Source organism: Phyllostomus discolor, chromosome 5 (assembly GCF_004126475.2).
Source record: "Phyllostomus discolor isolate MPI-MPIP mPhyDis1 chromosome 5, mPhyDis1.pri.v3, whole genome shotgun sequence".
Classification (NCBI taxonomy): Eukaryota; Metazoa; Chordata; class Mammalia; order Chiroptera; family Phyllostomidae; genus Phyllostomus; species Phyllostomus discolor.
Genome location: NC_040907.2, coordinates 105,532,882 through 105,557,014, shown reverse-complemented (window position 1 = coordinate 105,557,014; position 24,133 = coordinate 105,532,882). Strand labels below are relative to the sequence as shown.

Below are 24,133 nucleotides of genomic sequence, written 5' to 3'. Positions count from 1 at the left end.
CATTGTTTGTGATACTCTTCTTCTTAGCATCTGCTTCTTAAATTGATCTGTTCTGACTCCTTGGGTTTCTGGTGTGAACTTTTATGGTAGAAGACCTGTGAGATTCAATGGTGCATTCTCCTCAATCTCCTGAGCTCACTGGTCTTGGCCTATCATTTGTTGGTTCTCTGTGTGTCTTTGGGATTTGATTGTTGTTAGGTCTTTCTTTCATGGGTGCTTCCCCCCATTTGGTTAACTGAGGGTCACTCCATCCTCCTCATCTTGTATTCTGTTGTGCAAGTGTGGACAGGGTGTGTTGAAGCTGATTCTTCTGTGTCTATAAGGTTTTGAAGCTTCTTTCGCACTCTGGTTCATTTGTTTGTTGTGGGTAATTTCTCCACCATTTAGTTGTATTTCCAGGTCAGTCCTTGGTGAAGGTGTATGTGGCTTCCACTCCCTTCTGCACATTCTTCTGTTAGTATCTGTTGGTTTTCCTTTGCTGGTGAGTTTCCTCTTACAGCAGGTGTAGTGGTGTTCACTGCTCCCACCTTGCAAGTTCTCTGGAGTAGCAAAGTAAAAACTTTCTCACCATCTCAGTTATTGGGATGACCCCTCTATGGGTCTAACTCTGGTCTTTTCACAGCTCCAGGTTTTATTGTCTCACTGTCTGATATTTCAATGTCCTCTACAGATGTTGGTCTCCAATATTCATATTTTTGGGATACTTTTGGTTGTTCACTCTGTTCCCCAGAAGATCAGCTTGGTGTTTCACCAGTGCACAGGGGGGAATGGATTTTGCTCTCACCTGTCTTGCCTTGTATTTTTAATATTCCTTCTTTCACTTCACTTGTGCTCCAATACCACACTATGCTAGTCATGTACTTACTCTTCTTGTAATTCAGATCACATAGATTCTGTTATATGGTTGTTATTCCAGTATCATTGTAAAGAAGTGGTGTTTCGTAGCATTGTAAACACTATACAGCACCCCTCCCAGACTGTTGTGGTTAGCTCTATTCTCTTTCACACCACACCTGTTCTCTATCCTTTACTCTCAGTATGTCTCATAATCTGACTTCCCAGCAGCTCACTATTTTCTGGATTTCACTCACAATCCTTCCCTCTTCTAAGAAGAGTCTTATCTCTTTTTTACTCTTTCTAAAAAGTGATTAGTTGGGTGAAATGTCATGGTTAACACTAAGCTTATATAAAGGAACTCCTATCTCTTTACTTATTGGTACTTTAAATCCCATAGAATAGAGTCCTGCTGTATTAATCTATTTTGCCTTTCCCCTCCAAGTGATCACATAAAAAATAGGTAGGAGCTGAAAATACCAATATACCTACTGGAAGAGAGAACCCACCAACAAAGGAACCACCAACAGATAATAAAGGAAGATGGCAGAGGAGTTAAGTGGAAGCCAGACACACCTGCACCGAGGACCTAACTGGAAGTACAACTAAATGGTGGAGAAATTACCCAGAACAAACAACTGACCAATAGTGACAGAGAAGCCTCAAAACCTTGGACAGACAGAAGAACAAGCTTTGACACAACCTATCTGCACCAGCACAACAGCATACAAGACATTGTGGGTGGAGTGACCTTCAGTTAACCAGCTTGAGGGAGGGACTCACCAAAGAAAGACCCAACAACAATAAAAACTGAAATACATCCAGAGAAACAACATAAATGACAGCCCAAGAGCAGGAAGTTTAGCAGATTAAGGAGACTGCACTGCTGAATCTCACAGATAGTCCACCATAGAAGTTCACACCACAACCTCAGGGAGTTAGAACAGATCAATTTAAGAAATAGAGGCAAACAAGAAGAGTTTCACAAATGATGCAGAAACAAAGAAACAAAACCCACATGAAAGGAAAGGAAGAAGAATAAAAAAGAATGCAAAATGAAACAGAGGCAAGCCTATTATCAGATATTGAGGTCAAAGCAGTGATTATAATGAACCTCAACGAGCTCACAGAAAATTACCAAAAATTGCAGGGAAACTATGATGAACTCACCAGAAACAATATCAACATGAAAAAGAAAATAGAAACTATCAACAAGGGCCAAGAGGAAATGAAGAATACTATTTCTCAATTGAAGAACAAAGGAGAAGAAATCAAAAGCAGGCTAGATGAAGCAGAGAACTGAATCAGTGAGCTGGATGACAAGGCAAAAAAAAAGTGTGCAAAAAGAGCAAGAAAAGGAAAAGAGACTCAGGAAGAACAAAGAGGAATTAAAGGAATTACAGGACAACATGAAACATAATAATATTGGTGTAATAGGGATACCAGAAGGAGAAGAAGAGCAAAGGATAGAAAATCTGTTTTTGACAGATTTTCATAATCAAATCCTAATTTTATGAGAGGAAAAGTCACACAAATCCAGGAAGCACAGAGAATCCCAATCAAGTGGAACACAAAGAGGCCCACTTCAAGACACATCATAGTTAAAATGGTGAAATTCCAAGTCAAAGAGAGGGTCTTAAAGGCAACAAGGGAGAAACAGAAAGTAACATACAAGGGAGCTCCAATAAGGCTAGCAGCTGACTGCTCAGTGGAAATGCTCCAAACCAGAAGGCAATGGCAAGGAATATTACAAGTAAGGAAAATCAAAGGCCTGCAATCAAGAATACTCGATCCAGCAAAGCTCCCAGTTAAAATAGAAGGTGAAATATGGAGTTTTCCAGACAAAAGAAGCCTCAAAGTATATACATCCTCCAATCCAGCACTGCTAGAGATGCAAAAGGAGCCACTTTAAAAAAAGCACAAAAAAAAGAGAGAGAGAGAGAGAGAGCTACATAAGTAAGAATGAAGTAAATGGCAATGAATAATACCTACTGATAATAACCTTAAATGTAAATGGATTAAATATCCAAATCAAAAGATAAAGAAGAGCTGAATGGACAAGAAAATATGACCCACACATATGCTGCCTACAAGAGACCCACCTCAGAAAAAAGACCTACACTGTTGGAAAGTGAAGGGCTGAAAAAAAATATTCCAGTGGTATGTACAGGATAAAAAGGCTGCAGTAGTAATATTTATATCAGAAAAAATAGACTTCAAAAAAGGGGCCATAAAAAGAGACCCAGGTCACTTCATAATACTCAAGGGAAGAAGACATAAACGTAAGTATATATACACCTAATATGGGAACACCAAAATAAATAAGGAAAATCTTGGAGGACTTCAAGAAAGATACTGACAGCAACACATTTATAGTAGGGGATTTTAAACCCCACTGACAAAAATAGATAGATCTTCCAAACAAAATATCAACAAAGATATTGGGGCATTGAACAATTCCCTTCATCAAATGGACTTACTTGATATATGTAGAGTCTTTCATCCCAAAGAAGCAAAATACACATTCTTTTCAAATCCACATGTAATGTTTTCAAAGATAAACCACATGATAGGGCACAAAACAGGCCTTAACAAATTCAAGAAAATTGAAATCATATCAAAGATTTTCTCTGAGCACAAGGGACTGAAACTAGAAACCAATCTCTAGGAAAAAACTCAAAAACACTCCAACTCACAGAGATTGAATACTATGCTATTAAACAATGAATGGGTCAAGAATGAGATTAGGGAAGAAATAAAAAAGTTTCTGGAAACACATGTAAATGAACTCAGAACAATCCAAAATTTATGGACACAGTGAAGGCAGTCTTGAGAGGGAGGTTCATAGTGAATGAGATTAGGGAAGAAATAAAAAAGTTTCTGGAAACACATGTAAATGAACTCAGAACAATCCAAAATTTATGGACACAGTGAAGGCAGTCTTGAGAGGGAAGTTCATAGTGATACAGACCAACCTAGGAAAGATAGAAATATTTCAAATAAACAACCTAACCCTACACCTACAAGAACTGGAGGAAAAGCAACAAAGACAACCCAGAGCAAGTAGAAGGAAGGAAATAGCCAAGATCAGAGCAGAATTTAAAAACATAGAGATTAAATGCACAATGCTAAGGATCAATGAATCCAGGAGATTTTTGTTTGAAAAGGTAAACAAAATTGACAAGGCTTTAAGGAGATCCATTAAGAACAAAAAGAGAAAAAGTTCAAGCCAAGTTGGAGGTGTAGGTAGAAACCTTTTGCTTTTTAGCACAACCAAAAGGAGGATAATGACCAACCTAAAATCAATATACAACCAAAATCACCAGAAAATCAAAGTTCGTGGAACTCTGACTACCAAAGAATTAAAAAAAAAAATCAACCAGAACAACCAGATAGGTAAGGTGGATCAAGTTGGCCTGACTCCAAAAAACCACAGGGAGGCAGCTGAGGAGTGGGGCTGACTAATGAGATCCCCAGAACTAAGCAGGAGGGACTGACTCAAGGGGAAAACTGATACTCAGAGTTGACTGTGGGCTAAGTTTGGGGTTGCCACAGTGAGAGATACTTCCAGTCTAAAGTGAGAGTCTGCTGGAAAGTGTGCTGGAGATGAGTGGGTGAGCTTCACTGTTCCCTCTCTGGTCCCTCCCACACAGGCAATGCAGCAAAGAGGGTTGCCCTGCCTGGGTGAATGTCTAAGGCCCTGTCCCCTTATAACTTATCAGCTACATCAAGACAAAGAAATACGGTCCAAATGAAAGAACACAACAACCTCAGAAGGAGAACTAAGTGACGAGGAGATTGACAACCTATCTAATGGAGAATTTAAAGCCCTGTTAATCAAAATGTTCACAGAACTGATTGAGCTTGGTCAAAAACTGAAAGAACAAATGAAAGATACACAAAATGAAATAAAAGAAAATATTCAGGGAACCAACAGTGATAAGGAGAAAACCAGAATTCAAAGCAACAATTTGGAACAAAACATATTTGTCAATGATACCTCAGCTAAGGGTTTGATCTCCAAAATACATAAGAACTCACATGACTCCATTCCAGGAAAACAAAAAACTCAATTAAAAATGGGAAAAGATGAACAGACACTTCTCCAAGGAGGACATAAAGGGGGTCCAGAGACATATGAAAAGATGCTCAGCATCACTAGCCATCAGAGAGATGCAAATTAAAACCACAATGAGGTTATGTCTTAAGAACCCTGAAACACCAATCCAAAAGAACCTATGTACCCCAATGTTCATAGCAACACAATTTATAATAGTGCAGTGCTGGAAGCAACCTAAGTGCCCATCAGTAATGAGTGGATCAAAAACCTGGTACATTTATGCAGTGGAATACTACACAGCAGAAAGAAAGGAGCTCCTGCCTTTTGTGACAGCATGGATGGAATCTGAGAGCATTATACTAAGTGAAATAAGCCAGGCAGTGAAAGACAAATACCATATAATCTCACCTCAAAGTGAAACCTAATCCACAAAACCAACGAGCAAGTAAAATATAACCAGAGACATTGAAGTTAAGAACAATCTAACAGTAACCAGAAGGGAGATGGGAAGGGATAATGGGGACAAAGGGGGAAGGGATTTCAGGAACAACTATAAAGGACAGGTGGACAATGCTGACAAAACCAAGGGGGGTTGAATCAGAGGAGGGAGGTGGGGATGGTGTGGATGGTGGGCAGTAGTGGGAGGAAAATGCAGACAACTGTACTTGAACAACAAGAATATAAAATAGATTTTTTTGAATGAAAAAAATAATTTGGGGTCCTTGTGTTGTTACAAGAAAAGTGTTTCAGGGACCACAGATGGGATAATGTGGGACAGCAGTAAAGTTTATTGAAGTGGAAGCAAACACAAAGGAATGTCCTAGGTTTGGCTCTGTCCTACCATGGAAAAAATCCAAAATGTCTTTCTTTGTCAGACCCTGGAATAGGTTGGTGTCCAGGAATTCTGTTCTTTTGGTTTAGTCCAGTTCAGTGTCTGTCCCCATCTAGCTAGTTTAGTCTGTGTTTCTGGCTGTACTCTTGTTGGCACTGCATTGCTGTACTGAAACTCATGACTAGAATCTGCATGACCACAGGAGGCTGCTATGGTGAGAGAACACACATGCTTGTTATTGAGTGGATGAGAGAGAGTGAGAGAGCTTTGTTAAGCTTATATTATATAATTTTGGACTTGAATAAGGCCAAGCTCACCTTCAGACTAATCAATCAACTTCCCAAGCTATTGCTGACTGGCGCTGGGTCCTCCTTCTAACCAATCCATTTCTTAGATTTTCTGGGAGTTTTGTGTCCCTTACCCAATCTGATCGTTTTCCCAGGCCAGACAGACAGACATTTATGGTCACCATCTTGACTCCTACTGCACATGCCTCCAAAAGAGGAATTTTACTTTTATTGTTTATTCCTCTCCCATACAATGGGTAAATGAACTGGTTGTACCTTGGGGAGATTGGAAAGATGGTCTTTTCCTTCTTACATGGGGGAAGGAGGGGTGTTAATCCCTTTGGCTGGGCAATGCTGCAATCCCCTGGTGAATGTGTGGAGCTGTTGCTTCCTAGTGAATCAGGCTTATTGTCCAATTCAGTTCCCAAGTTTATTATACTTCTTAAAATCTGATTCCCTTCATTCCTTTACTTTATTAATATCTAACTACCTACACTCCTCCCTCCCTCCCTTGCTTCCTCCCTCCCTTTCTTTCTTTCCTTCCTTCCTTCCTTCCTTCCTTCCTTCCTTCCTTCCTTCCTTCCTTCCTTCCTTCCTTCCTTCCTTCCTTCCTTCCTCTCTTTCTTTCTTTCTTTCTCTCTTTCTCTCTTTCTCTCTTTCTCTCTCTCTTTCTTTCTGTTATTCAAGTACCATTGTCTCCATTTCACCCTGCCTCGGCCCCCTGCCCCATCCATCCCCACCTCCCACTTTCAAACCTACCCTTTGTCTTTGTCCATGTGTCCTTTATACATGTTCCTTGATGACCCTTCCCCTATCCCCCCATTATCCCTCTCCCCACCTGCCTCTGGTTATTGTCAGTTTGTTCTTTAATTCAATGTTTATATTTTGGTTATATTTTGGCTATATTCTGGTTATATTTTGCTTGCTTCTTTGTTTTGTTGATTAGTTTCCACTTATAGGTGATATCATGTCGTATTTGTTGTTCACTGCCTGGTTTATCCTTAGTGAGGAGAAATATAAGCTACAGGGAACACTCACCTGAAGAAACTTAATGGGGATCATCTGACCAGATCCACAGCTTGCTGGGCAGGACTACACTGAAGAGCATATTTTTCTGCAAATGGAGGTATTTGACCCCACCACTGAGATCCTGCTGTGCATTGAAGGGTTTAGCAACAATGCTCCAGAGCAGCAACAGCTAGTTTGTCTTTACCATCTCCTAGTGAGCTTTTCTGAGTCTGCCTATGACCAAATTGCTGAATCTGACACTTGAATTTGTTAATAAATAAGTTATATAAGTTTGTTAATAAATAAGTTATGGACACACACACAAGTCCATACATATATATATGTATGGACTTGTGTGTGTGTCTTCTTTTAAATACTTAACAATGAGTCTCATGATAGAAGTATTAAATAAATATTAATAAATTCATTAAATAAAACAACCACCTGACAATAGCTAAAACTGCTCCCAGTATCATTTTTTACTAATTAAAACATGATAGAAATATAAAAATCTTTTTACAAAATTTAAGTGTGCCAAGTCTGACTTAAGAAACGTTGACTTCATTGAAATGATAGCCACAATTGAACATTTAAAGTGGGCTCTGTCCTGAGTAGGAGAATCCATGAAGGGCCAAGTTACAATCTGTCCTTGCTCCCTTCCAGGTAACTCCAAATTTACTTGTTTTGGTCCTCAAAAACTTACCTCCTTATTAAAAGTGTGGCAAGAATTGGAAGGTACTAGTGGAGGAAGAGAAGGAGAAGGGACCCTGGGTGGGTCATTACAAACAGATGAGCAGGGTCTCTTGGGAAAGGAACTCCCAGACCAAGGACACACAGGTCATTTGACACTAGAGTGATTCAAACATAAGTGTTTTGACCACAGTTAAACAAATAAGGTGAATTATGAATGTATGATTCAACTATAAATCTTTGTTGCTTAAAAATTATATAGCTTTTGGCTTTGGCATTTGTATATTAGTAAAATTGTGAGGTATAATATGGTAGTTGATTTTATCTTCTCTCAATTTTTTTGTGATCATTAATGAAAGTTACATGTTCATAATTTTTTAAAAGATTTATTTATTTATTTTTAAAGCGGGAAGGGAGGGAGAAAGAGAGAGAGAAACATCAATATGTGGTTGCCTCTCATGTGGCCCCCACTGGAAATATGGCCTGCAACCCAGGCGTGTGTCCTGACTGGGAATCGAACCTGCGATGCTTTGGTTCGCAGCCCACACTCAACCCACTGAACTACGCCAGCTAGGGCACATGTTCATAATTTTATTACTCATATGTTGATTGACCAGAAGCAATTCCTTTTCTGTAAGAAGCTTATTCATGCTCTTCCCCATTTAAAAAATATGGGTTCATTAATTTTATTTATAGATTTGAATGCATTACTTATACATTGTCTATGCTAATCCTATAGCAGTTGTATATATTACAGATATTATCTCCCTTAAGGTGTTAATTGGTAAACAGAAGCTTATCATTTTAACATAGTCAAATTTCAATCATTTCTTATATAGATATGTTTTGTTCTTGTTTAAAATTTTCTTCTCTGCTGCGGCATCCAAAAACTATTGAACTATATATTCTACTAAAATTTTTAATGTATTTTTAAATTCTTTTTTAAATTTGTTTTAGGATTTTATTTATTTATTTTTAGAGAGGGAAGGGAGGGAGATAGAGAGAGAGAGAGAAACATCAATGTGTGGTTGCTGGGGGTTATAGCCTGCAAACCAGGCATGTACCTTGGCTGGGAATCGAACCTGCGACACTTTGGTTTGTAGCCCGAGCTCAATCCACTGAGCTATGCCAACCAGGGCTAATTTTTAATGTAATTTTTAGTCATCTCAATTATTAGCCACTGGGAATGCTTTTGTATATGATGTAAGATCAGGATGCAATTTTATCTTTGTACTTATGTATAAACTCTTTTAATACTCCTTTCTTTCCCCTGTAAATCTGATATACAACATCTCTTACTTACCAAAGTTCTTTATGTACATAAAGTTCCTTCTGAGACTGTGTTTTTTTTTTTTTGACAATATATTTGGGGCCAGTATTAATTTGTCTTAATTATTATGGGATTAATATTGGGTTAGTTATTTCCTGCATCTGCTCTTTCTTTCTTTTTTTAATCTTCACCCAGGATATTCTCCTTCATGAGAAGAGAGAGAGAGAGAGAGAGAGAGAGAGAGAGAGAGAGAGAGAGAGAGAAAGGGAGAGAGAGAGAGAGATCAGTTGCCTCCTGTACACCTACAAACTGGGGGTTTAACATGTAACTTCAGTATGTGCCCTGACTGGGACTCAAACCTGCAACATTTTGGTGAACAAAACAACACTACAACCAACCTGACCAGGGCTCTATGCTCTTCTTTTGACGTATCCTGTTTATTTTTGGAACTTTATTCTTTGAAACAAATTTGAAGATCAATTTTTCAAGTTTTAAGAAAAAGCCTATTGAAATTTGGATTAAAGTTATATTATCTAATTCTGAGACAATTGACACTTGAATGACTTATTTCTAAGATCACTGTCTACTTCTCCATTCACCTATGCCTTCATTTACATTCCAAATATTGTTTCAGTGTAATTTTTCTCATTAATCTCACCAGAGAAATTTTTCTACTCATTATTTTGTTTGTTTTGTTTTATTCATGAAACATCACTTGGTCATATTTATCTTCTTTATAATACTATTTTGAGAGATCATTCTGTTGTTCTTTCCCTAATCTTGTACTTTTTGGCCTTGATTCTTTTCTCCTAAATGTCTCCTAATATCGAACATTGGTGAGGATGTGGAGTAATAGGAGTGATAGTAAAACTGAAGAGGTATTTAGCCTGTAGCTCAGCAATTCTCTTTCATGTTTTTGGAAACACTTGCATATTTTCCCTAAGCATGTACATGATTGTTCATAGCAGTGCTGTTTGTACTCAAAATCACTAGGTAAAAACAAATGTCCACCAAGAGAAAATTAATGAAAAATGGTATATAAAACAATAATAGCCAACAAGTAGAACTCTTATAAGTGAAATATTGAGTAAATAAACATGTTTTAGAAAAACACATGCAGGAAATATTTTATTTCTATAAAGTTAAAACAGGTAAATTCACCCTGGCTGAATTCCTCAGTAGGCTGGAGTGTCATTCCAAACACCAAAGTGTTGCTGGTTTGATCCCTGGTCATGGCACATACCTAGGTTGCAGGTTTAATTCTCATTCCAGGCATGTATGGGAGGCAACTGATCAATGTTTTTCTCACATTGATGTTTCTCTCTCTCTCTCTCTCAAATCAACAAATATATCCTTGGATGAGCATTAAAAAAAAAACAGGTAAAATTAAACAACGTGCCAGTTAGAGTTATTATTTTTTAAAAAAAGGCAAAGAAATTCTAACTTTCAGAATTTGGTTACTTCTGCAGGAGGAATAAAATATAATTGAGAAGGAAACTTCATTTTACAGTTTTGTAATGTCTTATCACTTATTTTAAGTGTTAGATATATGGATGTTTATTTTATTGCTATTCTTTACTGTGTGTGTGTGTGTGTGTGTGTATCACAGATTGTTTTATATTGTGAATGTATTCATATAAAATTAAAAATAAAATGAGATAATGGAACTATCCTGTTACAACACTTAACATAGTAAGAAGGCAAATATGCTTGAGTGCAGGTGTATCCGATAACTCTCACTCAGGTGGTGCCTGGTGGGTAGCTGCAGACAAGGTGGTGTTGTAGAGGGATGGAAGATAGCACAACCACTCACAGGGAGTTGATATGGAGATAGCACGTAGTGCACAGAACCTGCTTGGGGCAAGAAAGCCAGGCAGGCTATAAAGATCTATATTTCTTTAGGAGATGTGAACATGAGTGCATGTAAGACCCTGGAACCATGCCTGAACTGGAGGGTGATTGAAAGTTTTGAGGGGAAATGGATCTATTTCATAGCAAACCTATAGTGAATGAATTCCTTGAAAAAAGTCAATAGGCTCACATGGGAAACCATTTTCCCCTTTCCCTCTTCTGGACCCAGGGGGTTTGATTGGCCTTCATTTATGTCTGCTCCTTTACTCCAAAAGTCATTGAATCTAAGCTATAGTGTTGTTGATTCAACTAACATTTGCTGATTTCCTGTTATTTGCCTGTACTGGGAGATGGGCAGGGTGGCACAAAGATGAATGAGGTCCAGGCCCTGCCACAAAGTAACTCAGATGGGTATGTGGGTTGTGAGGGTCATGAGCTCTTATTTCATGGGTGATAACAATTCACTGATAATCACTCACTGATTCATTAATTCATTTCACAAACATTCATTTGTCAATCCCTGTTCTGGACTCTGGGTATAAAATGATAAATACGACATTACCAATGAGTTAAAAGACTCACAATCTAGTTAAGGAGGCAAACACTTAAGCAGACAGTTACCAACAGATTGTGGTAAACGCAGCATAAAATTCTTCAAAGAATATTATGGAAATGAAGAATATCTCATGGCAGGAGAAGAAGAGCTGAGAGTAGAGATATAAGGAAGACTTTGAGTTAAACATTAGACAATTAAAATGAATTAAAGAGGAAGAATATGGAGACAGGATTCCAGACAGAAGGGGTGATGTGAAAAAAGCACTGGGGCTAACAGACAAACCACTAAAAGAACAACACCCACCTTGAGTGATGGAAGTTAGGGCTGGGGTAGATCATGGAAGACCTTGGTTTCTTTGATGGAAGCTGGATTATCATGGTAAATACGATAAGAAAACCACTGAAAGAGTTGGTTGTGATTAATGATGTACTATGACTTGAGTTTCCCAATTAATACTCTGGAGGCTGTGTGCAGACTAGTTTTGAAGAGACAAAAATAAAATACAAGTTGCTAATCAAAGACAAAAAAGAACAAGCTAGAGTTAAGATGGAATTCTTTCCTGGATATGTTGTGTTTGAGAGACCTGAGAGATACCACTTGGGAGAAGGCAGTGAGCAAGTCTGAGTAAAAACACAGTCACATGGATATTGGACATTATATTGCTCCTGAGAAATGGGGCAGGAGCTTCAGGAAAACAGTGCCTCTCTGCTGTGGGCTATGTCCAGGCTTTTCCAGAACCCAGTTCTGAGAAACCAAGAGGATCAAAGAAAAACAGTTATTGGGGCACACATGGTCATTGTGGGTCCTACATGACTTCATCGATCTTGGAAGATCTGATGGAAAGCATTTACAGCTTGTCACAGTTATTTGTTTTCCTTTCTCTTCCAACAGAGTATGGTTAGGAAAGGACACCACATACTTGAACTGGATGCCAGATGAAAGGTTGTTCCCAGGAAACTTGGGTCCAAATAATAGGTCAGACCTTTTCAGGCTCTATAAAATAAGTTATAAAGATTAGTATCTACAAAAACTTGAATTCCATTTTCCTCTGAAGAAAATTTGAAATCACCCGGGGACCTCTGTCAACTTCATTTTATTGGTGGACAAATGGGGAGAGAAGTGGATTATATCTCATTCATTTAATGGGTTACAGAATCCAAGAATCATAGAATCTCATGGCTAAGGGTCATATTTGAGGTGAATTTAACTGACTGCCTTTACAAAATTTGAAGTAAATCTTCACCAGTAACAAATTACAATAAAGAATTCCTTCAGTGGCCCCAGTAGGAAGTCAGGACAAGCTAATGATCTGGTACAATTTTAGAGATGTGGAGGGAGTTGACTCATAGAATGGGCCCTTGGACTACCAATGGAAAATAATAAATTGGATGAAATCAATCAGGAAAAGATGATCTTGGAAATAAGCCCCTTCCTGTGTAAGTTGTGTTACATGTAGGTTTGGCAAGAAAAAAATATTACAACTTATACATTCAGAAGAAAGTACTTAGTCCAAAGAAGAAAAACAGGAGTTAGAGGGTTTTTATCATTGTACTCTACCTATTCAACATTCATTAGTTACAGGTGCCTCTGCAGAAAGTATATCACATAGATTAACAAAAACCTATTGAATATTTGCACATTTAATCCTCCATAAGTCATCATTAAATCCAAGTTGTGTCTGGCACTCAGAAGAGGTAAGTGACTTGCCCAAGTTCACATGGTTAGTGGGCAGAACAGTGTAGAAGCAAAACTCAGTACTCCTTGTGGTATATTTTCTACAAAAGAGAAGTTTATTGAGAATATATTTTTAAATTATTTTTATTGTGGTAAAATATATGTAATCTAACATTTGCCATTTTAGTCATTTTTAATCATATAATTCAGTAGCCTTCATTACACTGAAAATGTTTTATAACCACTACACATTTCTAAAATTTTCATTATCCCATGACTGAAACTATAATCATTAAATAATATCTCCCCATTTCTCTCTACTCAGCACCTGATAACCTTTAATGTACTTTCTGTCTCTATGAATTTGCCTAGTGCACATACTCACATAGAGGAAATCATACAATACTTGTCCTTTTATGTCTGGCTTATTTCAATGGCATAATTTATCAAAGTTTATTCATATTTTAGCATTTTCAGAACTTTTTTTCAGTTTTTATGGCTGAATATTATTTCATTGCATGTATACCATATTATGTTTCTCAGTGTATCTCTTGATGAGAAGTTGAGTAACTTCCACCTGTAAATATTATAACTAATGCTGTAATGAACATTGATGTACAAGCATCTGTCATTATAGAAGTTCAAAACACAATACCTAAACTTAATAATTAGCTCTTGCTGGTGTTGATCAGTGAATTGAGCATGGGGTTCTATCCCAATCAGGGAACAAGCCTGGGTTGTGGGCTAGCTCCCCAATAGGGGACATGTGAGAGGCAACCACACATTGATGTTTCCCTCTCTTTCTCTTTCCCTGCCACAATCTCTAAAAATAAATAAATAAAATCTTTTAATAAAACATAAAAATTAATTGGGTGCATGTAGAAGCATACTGAAACATTTGAAGATAGTACTTATATCCACGTCAATGGAAAACAACCGAATGGAGCACAGAAAAAAGAAAAAATGTTAAAAAAGAGAACAGAATTAGGAGACAATAGAAAAGCCTTCAAATGACATACACCGTGTTTATTTGGAGTCCATAAGGAGATGGATGAGAAAGACAGGGGCAGAATCAAAGGAGTTTCTCCATACCTTGTCAAAACTTACTATTAATTGCCATCCTGGTGGCTGTGAATTGTATCTTACTGAGGTGCTGATTTGCATTTCCCTAATGACTAGTGATGTTGAACTTCTTCTCATGTGCTTATTAACCTATGGTATACATCCCTTCAGAAACGTCTATTTTTTTTTTGACTTGTAATTATCCTTTTTTTTAATTTTAATAATTGTTTAAGTACAGTTTGCTCCCTTTTACTCCCATTCCAGCCCACCCACCCAACCCTCCCCACTTCCCTCCCATTACCACCCTACCCCTAGTTTTTGTCCATGTGTCCTTTAAATTTGTTCCTGTAAACCCTTCCCATTCTCCCTGGAAAATCCCTCTTCTCTCCCCTCTGGTTGCTGTCATCCTGTCCTCTATTTCTGTGTCTTTGGTTATATTTTGCTTATTTCTTTGTTGTGTTGATTAGGTTCCTGTTAAAGGTGAGATCATGTGGTATTTGTCTTTCACTGTCTGACTTATTTTGCTTAGCATAATGCTTTCCAGCTCAATCCAAGCTGTTGCAAAGAGTAGGAGCTCCTTCTTTCTTCCTGCTGCATAGAATTCCACTGTGTAAATGTACCATAGTTTTTTGATATATTCATTTACTGATGGGTATCTAGGTTGCTTCCAGCACCTAGCTATTGTAAATTGTGCTGCTATGAACATCGGGGTGCAAAGGTTCTTTTGTATTGATGTTTCAGTGTTCTTAGGATATAGTTCCAGCAGTGGAATTGCAGGGTAAAAAGAAAGGCAGATCCATTTTTAGTTTTCTGAGGAAGTTCCATACTGCTTTCCATAGTGGTTGTAAGAGTGTGCAAAACCACCAACAGTGCACTAGGGACCCCCTTTTCTCCACAACCTCTCCAACAATTGTTTCTTGTCTTGTTTATGATGGTCATTGTGACTGGTGTGAAGTGGTATCTCACTGTGGTTTTAATATGCATCTCTCTCATAGCTAGCGATATTTAACATCATTTCATGTGTCTTTGGATCCTCTGTATGTCCTCCTTGAAGAAGTGTCTGTTCAAGTCCTTTGCCCATTTTTTAATTGGGTTACTTGTCTTCTGAGAGTGGAGTCATGTTAAGTTCTTCAGATATTTTGGAGATTAAACCCTTGTCTGAGGTATCATGTGCAAATATGTTTTCCCATACAGTTGGTTCTCTTTTAATTTTGACACTGTTTTCTTTAGCTGTGCAGGAGCTTTTTATTTTGATGAGGTCCCATTTGTTTATTCTTTCCGTTATGTCCCTTGCTCTAGGAGACATGTCAGTAAAAAAGTTTCTGCATGAAATATCTGAGATTTTCCTACCTACATTCTCCTCTAGGACTTTAATGGTCTCACGGTTTATATTTAAGTCTTTTATTTTTGTATAAGGTGTAAGTTGGTGCTCTAATTTCATTTTTTTTTTTGCAACTGTCCAGTTCTCCCAAAACCATTTCTTGAAGAGGCTATTTTTACTCGATTTTAGGTTGCTGCCTCCTTTGTCAAATATTAATTGACCATAGAGACTCAGGTTTATTTCTGGGCTCGCTGTTCTGTTCCATTAGTCCATGTGCCTGTTTTTATGCCAGTACCAGGCTGTTTTGATTACAGTGGCCTTGTAGTATAGTTTAGTGTCAAATATTGTGATCCCTCCTACCTTACTCTTCTTTCTCAAAATTGCAGAAGCTATTCAGGTTCATTTATGGTTCCATATAAATTTTTGAAGTGTTTATTCTATGTCTGTGAAATAAGCCATTGGTACTTGAATAGGTATTGCATTGAATGTGTAAATTGCTTTGGGTAGTATGGACATTTTGATAGTATTAATTCTTCCAATCCATGGACATGGTATATGTTTCCATTTGTTTGTGTCTTCCTTCATTTCTTTCCTCAGTGTTATGTAGTTTTCTGAATACAGGTCTTTTACCTCTTTGGTTAGGTTTATTCCTAGGTATTTTATTTTTCTTTTGGCTACTTCAAATAGGATTTTTTTTTTATGATTTCTGCTTCTGCTGTTTCATTGTTGGTATACAGAAATGCCTTTGATTTCTGGATATTGACTTTGTATCCCGCCGTTTTGCCAAATTCATTTATTCGGTCAAGCAGTTTTCTTGCGGAATCTATAGGATTTTCTAGGTACACTATCATGTCATCTGCAAACAGTGACAGTTTTGGTTCCTCCTTTCTGATTTGGATGCCTTTCATTTCATTTTTTTTTTCCTTTTTGTCTGATCACTGTAGCTAAAACTTCCAGCACTATATTGAATAGACATAGTGAAAGTGGATAGCCTTGACTTGTTCCTGATCTCAGTGAAAAGATTTTAATTTTTGCCCATTGAATATGATGTTGGCTGTAGGTCTCTTATATATGGCCTTTATTATGTTGAGAAATGAACCCTCTCTTCCCACTTTGCAGAGTGTTTTTATCATAAATGGGTGCTGTACCTTATCAAATGCTTTTCTGCATCTATTGATATGATCATGTGGTTTTTGTCTTTATTTTTGTTTATGTGATGTATTACATTTACTGATTTGCAAATATTGTACCATCCTTGTATCCCTGGAATGAATCCCACTTGGTCATGGTGTATGATCTTTTTAATGTATTGTTGGATGGGGTTTGCCAATATTTTCTTGAGGATTTTAGAGTCAATGTTCATCAGTGATATTGGCCTGAAGTTTTCTTTCTTTGTTGTGTCTTTATCTGGTTTTGGAATTAGGATGATGATGGCCTCATAAAAAGAGTTTGGGAGCCTTCCATCATTTTGGATTTTTTGGAATAGTCTGTGAAGGTAGGGGTTAGCTCTTTTTTAAATGCTTTGTAGAATTCTCCTGTGAAACCATCTAGTCCAGGGCTTTTGTGTGTTGGGAGTTTTTTTATTACTGCTTTAATTTCTTTTGCTGCTATTTATCTGTTCAGGCTTTCTATTTCTTTTTCATTGAGTTTTGGAAGATTATATTTGTCTAGAAAGTTGTCCATTTCACCTAGGTTTTCAAATTTCTTCACATACAGTTCTTTGTAGTAATTTCTTACAATTCTTTGAATTTCTGTGGTATCTGTTGTAATCTCTCCTCTTTCATTTCTGATTGTGTTTATTTGGGTCTTCTCTCTTTTTTTTTTCTTGATGAGTCTGCTTAAAGGCTTGCTGATTTTGTTTATCTTTTCAAAAAACGAGCTCCTGGATTCATTGATCCTTAGAATTGTGATTTTAGTCTGTATGTCATTTAATTCTGCTCTGATCTTGATTATTTTCTTCCTTCTACTTTTTGCTGTCTTCATTGTTGTTCCTCCAGTTCTTGTATGTGTAGGGTTAGGTTGTTTATTTGAAATGTTTCTATCTTTTTTAGGTAGGCCTATATCAACATGAACTTCCCTCTCAGTACTCTCTTCATTCTGTCTCACAAGTTGTGGGTTGTTGTGAGTTCATTTTCATTTGTTTCCAGAAAATTTTTAATTTCTTCCCTAATTTTATTCCTGACCCATTCATTGTTTAATAGCATGCTATTTAATCTCCATGATTTTGAGTGTTTTGGGTTTTTTGCCTTGGGGTTAGTGTCTAGCTTCAGTCCCTTGTGGTCTGAGAAAATGCTTGGTACGATTTCAATTTTCTTGAAATTGTTGAGGCTTGTTTTGTGTACTATCATGTGGTCTATCTTTGAAAATGTTCCATATACATTTGAAAAGAATGTGCATTTAGCTTCTTTTGGATGGCGGGCTCTGTATATATCAGTAAAGTCCATTTCATCTAGGGTATTGTTCAATGCCACAACATCTTTGTTGAGATTTTGTTTGGAAGATGTGTCCATTTTTGACAGTGGGGTCTTAATATCCCCACTAGTATTGAGTTGCTGTCAATATCTTTTTCGAAGTCCTCTAAGATTTTCTTTATGTATTTGGGTGCTCCTATGTTGGGTGCATATATATTTACAATTTTTATGTCTTCTTGGTAGATTCTTCCCTTGAGTATTATGAAGTGACCTTCTGGGTCTCTCTTTATTGACCATTTTTGGAAGTCTATTTTGTCTGATATGAGTATTGCTACCCCAGCTTCTTTTTCCTGTCCATTTCCTTGGAAAATTTGTTTCCAGCCCATCACTTTCAGCCTGTGCAGGTCTTTTAGCCTGAGGTGGGTGTCTTGAAGGCAGCATATGTGTGGGTCATTTTTCTTATCCAATCAGCTATTCTATGTCTTTTGATTGGAGCATTTAATCCATTTACATTTAAAGTTATTATTAATAGGTAGTTATTCATTGCCATTTATGTACATGTGTTCCTCTGTCTCTTTCTCCTTTTCTTCCTTTCCTTAAAGCAGTCCCTTTAAAGTCTCCTGCAGAGTTGGTTTGGTGGAGCTGTATTCTTTTAGACTTCTTTTGTCTGGGAAGCTTCTTATTTGGCCTTCTATCCTGATTGACAGCTTTGCTGGGTAAAATAGCCTTGGTTGCAGACCTCTGGTTCTCATTACTTGGAATATTTCTTGCCATTCTCTTCTGGCTTGGAGTTTTTCCATTGAGAAGTCAGCTGTTAACCCTATTGGGGCTCCTTTTATGTTACCTCATTTTTTTCCCTTGCTGCCTTTAAGATTCTCTCTTTGTCTTGAAAATTTTGCCATTTTAATTATGATGTGTCTTGAGCTGGGCCTCTTTGGGTTCCTCCTGATTCAGACTCTCTGTGTTTCTTGGGTTCATGTGACTTTTTCTCTCATCAAACTAGGGAACTTTTTCATCATTACTTTTTCAAAGGGGTTTTCTACCCCTTGCTCTTCTTCTTCTCCTTCTGGTATCCCTATTATATGGATATTATTACATTTCACATTGTCTTGCATTTCTCTTAATCCCTCTTCATTCTTTCTGAGCCTCTTTTCCTTTTCTTGCTCTTTCTGGGTGTTTTTTTCTACTTTGTCTTCTAATTCACTAATCTGGTCTTCTGCTTCATTGATCCTGTTTTTTGATTCCTTCTACTGTGTTCTTCAGTTCAGAAATTGTATTCTTCATTTCCTCTTGGCTCTTGTTGATCATTTCTATTTCCTTTTTCATGCTGAGATAGCTTGCAGTGAGATTGTTGTAACTTCCCTGTAGGTTGTCGTAGCTCATTGTGTGTTCATTGATCTTCCTGATAATCATTGTTTTGAACTCAATATCTGATAGTTGAGTTGCCTCTATTTCATTTAGCATTCTTTCTGAGGCTTCCTCCTTTCCCTTCATTTGGGGATTGTTTCTTTGTCTTCTCATTTTTGGGGGGACTCTTCTTGTTAGTCTCTGTTTCTTAAATTTATCTGTTCTGGCTGTCTGTGATTGTCGTGTGAACTTCTGTGGGATACCTGTGAGATTCAGTGGTGCAGTCTCCTTTGTGTATCCTTGTGTTCATGGCTTCCCCCTACTCTTTCTTGTGATCAGTTGGAGGAGTAAGGCAAAATGGTTTAAGACAGCAAGACAGTATTCTATGATATTTACATTAGCAGCCAGTAGAGAAGAGATGAGATATCCTTTTGCTATGTATAGTGTTAACTGTGATCCTCCACCCCACTAGCCATGTTTTAGAAAGGATGGAAAGAAAATGTGACTCTTATTGGGGATTAAAGGATTGTTAGTTGGATTTAGAAAGCTGTGAGGCTGTGGGAGGTCAGATCCTGAGGTAGGGTGGGAATAAAGAATAGTAAATAGGAGTAGTGTGTAAAAGAATAGAGACAACCCCTGCAATAATATACTTCAGGAAATTGTGAAGTGGGCTGAGATCAGGGAGAGGTGTTGTATAGTATTTACAATTGTATGAATTAGGTCTTATTTACAGTAATATTAAAGTAACAATCATCTGACAGAACCTATGAGATCTAGATAACAAGAATAAGGAGTATAGAAGCTTGAGAGGTGTACTAATGGAACACAAATGAAGGACAGTAAATTATCAATACACTGTGACTAAGATAACAGGGGGAACCTATCAAAAGACAGTATAACTGGCCATGCAAAGAAGATTATACAGAAAGGAAAAGAATACCAAAATACTATTAAAATAAAAAATGTCAGAAAAGTGAGAAAAAGATAATACAAATTTGCAGTAACTTGCAGGCTCAAAAAAAAGGGAAAAAAGAGCAGATGATGGAATGCAGGAAAGATAAATTTTGAGTGGAAGGAATAATACCAGGATGAAAGGAAGAGAAACATAAGGATTTGAGAGATATAAAAATAATATGAATTAAAAAAATAAAAAGTCATTTAAAAAACAAGATAAAATCAAACAATCAAACAACGGCGAAAAAAATAAAAATAAAAATAAAATAAAATAAACCTCTTTTTGTTTTCTAACTGGCCAAGTCAGTTTTTCTGGTCTTGCTGGCTTCAGCATGCTGAGGGATGTTTGGAATGCTTTTCACTCTTCCCAGTTGGAACTCTGTCAGTCTCTTGCATACTGTCCCCAGGGCCAGCAGCATGCTCTCCCAAGAGCCTATCCGAAGTCCCCCATCAGGACTCTGGGTGTGGATACGGGCACTCCCAAGCACACTCTCCGGAGTTCACTGCCGAGGTCTTTTGGGCTCTGGGGCCCCCTCAGAGCTCCTGCGTCTTTTCTGGGTTCAGAGTGTAAGCTCTGGGAACCACAAGGGGATGCGTCCTTACCCCAAATTTCACCACGGAGGGTTCTATGTTCTGGGGAAGCACCCGCATCTTTTCTGGATTCACTGTGTAAGCTCCAGGGATCTTGAAAGGGTGGGCACTTCCACCAATTTCCCCACTGAGGGCTCCAGGAACCCATGAAACACCATGTCCCTTCCAGGTTCTCAGCACAAAAGTTGGGAATCCCAAAGGGGCACGTGCTCCCCCAAGCTCACCACCACAGGTTCCAGAAACCGGTGATCACCTGCACCCTTTCCTTGTTCAGGGCTGCGGGGTCTTGGTCTTCCACAGAACCACACTCCCAGTGGGCTGGGGGTGCAGGCACACTGCCTAGCGGCCCCTGGTCGCACAAGGTGGGGGTACTCTCCCCTCCCAGAGCTATGCATGGGTGCCTCCAGCCCCTGTGTGACTGTCTCCCAGTCCAACTCCCCTCTCTGTGCCTTCAAGCAACAAGGACTCCCCTGGTACTGCTCAGTCCCTATTGTCCAGTGAGGGAGCAGTGACTCCACTCTCCCGGGTGCCGGAGGCAGACCCAGGAGCACCGGCCTGGGGGCTGCAACCTCCCTGGTCCCAGTGCTGATCCCTGCATCCTTATTATCCTGAAGCAGTCTCCTTACTGTCTGGTTTTTCAATGTCCGCTATAATTTTTGATGTCCTGTTTTCATAAATGTTGCGATAACCTAGGCCCTTTGCTCTGTTCCTTTGCAGATCCATGAGTTTCTCTCCCCTGCGTAGAGGGGATTATGCTCCCTCCAACAAAGCCGCCATCTTCCTTTGTACAATTTTTATTTTAATAAAATAATAAAAGCATGGTCTATAAAACTGAAACAAATTAGTAAAGAAGATTAAATGATATTAAAATATCTTGGTTAGTACAAAAATGACTACAAGGAAGATTCAAATAAAATACAGATATGATAATTAAAAAAACTAATAATAAAAATAAATAAAAATAAAAAAACTGATAATAAAAGACTTAAACCAAATTATGTACATAATTACATCAAACATAAATGGTGTAAGTACCCTAATTAAAAGATTGAGATAGTCAGACTAGGCCTAAAATATATGATCCAAATATATGTTGTTTATAAAAGACACACTGTTTTCTCCTTCTTTTATCATTTTTTATTAATGTTCCAATACAGTTGTCTCCATTTTCCCATAACCACTTTTCCCTGCCCAATCCAACCCTACCTCCCATCCTCAATCCTATCCCTCTTTGGCTTTGTCCATGGGTCATTTACACATGTGCTTTGACAACACATTCCCTTCTTTCCCCATTATTTCCCTTCCCACTCCTATCTGGTTACTGTCAGTTTGTTCTTTTTTTAAAATTGTTGTTCAAATACAGTTGTCTTCATTTTTACCCCATCATGCCCACACACCCCACCCTTCCCCACTTCTCACCCTCAAACACAGCCCCTTTGCCATTGTCCATGTGTCCATCACACATGTTCCTTGATTTCTCCCGCATTATCCCCTATTCTTCCTTGACCTACTCCTCTCTGGTTAGTCAGATTGTTCTTTATTTCAATGTGTCTTGTTGCATTCTACTTGTTTGTTTTCTTGATTAAGTTCCAGTTATAGGTGATATCATATGGTATTTGTCTTTCACCTCTTGGCTTACTTCATTTAGCATAATGCTCTGCACTTCCAGTCAGGCTGTTGTGATGAGAATGAGCTCCTACATTTTTTCTGTTGCTTAGTATTCCATTGTGTAAATGTACCTTAGTTTTTGGATCCACTCATTTACCAATGGGCACTCAGGTTTCTTCCAGGGATTGGCTATTGCAAATTGTGCTGCTACAAACATTAGGGTGCATAGGTTCTTTTGAATTAATGTTTTAAGATTTTAGGGTATAATCCCAGCAGTGGAATTGCTGGGTCAAAAGGCAGTTCCATGTTTAGTTTTCTGAGGAAATTCCATACTATTTTCCACAGAGGCTGCACCAGCCTGCATTCCCACCAACAGTGTACTAGGATTCACTTTTCTCTACAGCCTTGCCAGCACTTGTTGTTTATAGATTTGTTTATGATGGCCATTCTGGCCAGTGTGGAGTGGTATCTCATTGTGGTTTTGATTATCATCTCTCTGATGGCTAGTGATGCTGAGCATCTTTTCATGTTTCTGGGTCCTCTGTGTGTCCTCCTTAGAGAAGTGTCTGTTCAAGTCCTTTGCCCATTTTTTAAATGTATTGTTTGTCTTCCTGGAGTGGAGTCATCTGAGTTCTTTATATATTTGGGAGATTGAACCTTGTTCAAGATATCATTGGCAAATATATTTCCTGATATGGTTGATTCTATTTCTCAATTTGCTGAAAATTTTCTTTAGCATTTTAGATCTTTTTATTTTGATGAAGTCTCGTTTGTTTGTTTGTTTTTTCTTTCCTTTATGTCCCTTCTTCTAGGGTGCATATCAATTAAAAAACAAAATAAAGATTTAAAAATTTTTTAAAAAAGAGAGAAAATATTGCTGCATGGAATATCTGATATTTTCCTGCCTATGTTCTCCTCTAGGACTTTAATGGTGTTATGACTTATACTTAAATTTTTAATCCACCTTGGATTTATTTTTGTGTATGATGTAAGTTGGTGCTGGAGTCTCATTTTTTTGCATGTAGCTATCCAACCCTCCTATCATCATTTGTTGAAGAAGCTATCTTTGCTCCATTTTATGCTGCTTCCCACTTTGTCAAATATTAATTGACTATAGAGACTTGGGTTGATTTCTGGGCTCTTTGTTTTGTTCCATTGTACCATGTTGTTTTGATTACAGTGGTCCCGTCATAGAGTTTTATGTCAGGTATTGTGATTCCTCCTACTTTGATCTTCTTTCTCAAAATTGCTGCATCTATTCGGGGTTGTTTATGGTTCCATAGAAATTTTTGAAGTGTTTGTTCTATATCTGTGAAGTATGCCATTGATATTTTAATAGGTATTGCATTGAATCTATAAATTGCCTTGGGTATTATGGACATTTTGATGATCTTAATTCTTCTGATCCATAAGCATGGTATATGGTTCCATTTGTTTGTATCTTCCTTAACTTCTTTCTTCAGTGTTTTATAGTTTTCTGTGCACAGGTCTTTTATATCCTTGGTTAGGTTTATTCCTATGCATTTTATTTTAATTTTTTTGCTATATCAAATGGATTTCTAAAATTTCTGTTTCTCAGTATCAAAATTAAAAGAGAACCAACAGTATGAGAAAACATATTTGCCAATGATACCTCAGATAAGGGTTTAATCTCCAAAATATATAAAGAACTTACATGACTGCACTCTAAGAATACAAGAAATCCAATTAAGAAGTGGGCAAAGGACTTGAACAGACACTTCTCCAAGGAGGACATACAGAAAATCCAAAAACACAT

The 24,133-nt window shown here is 37.8% G+C and overlaps 1 long non-coding RNA gene across 1 annotated transcript; it reads right to left on the bottom strand.

The window, feature by feature from the left end:
• LOC118500773 lies at positions 1-19,579 on the bottom strand. Its single transcript, XR_004903358.1, has 2 exons — positions 19,467-19,579; positions 1-95 (listed from the first exon to the last, which is right to left on the bottom strand). It is a non-coding gene; the product is annotated as an uncharacterized LOC118500773 (long non-coding RNA).
• Positions 19,580-24,133: the final 4,554 nt, after the last annotated feature.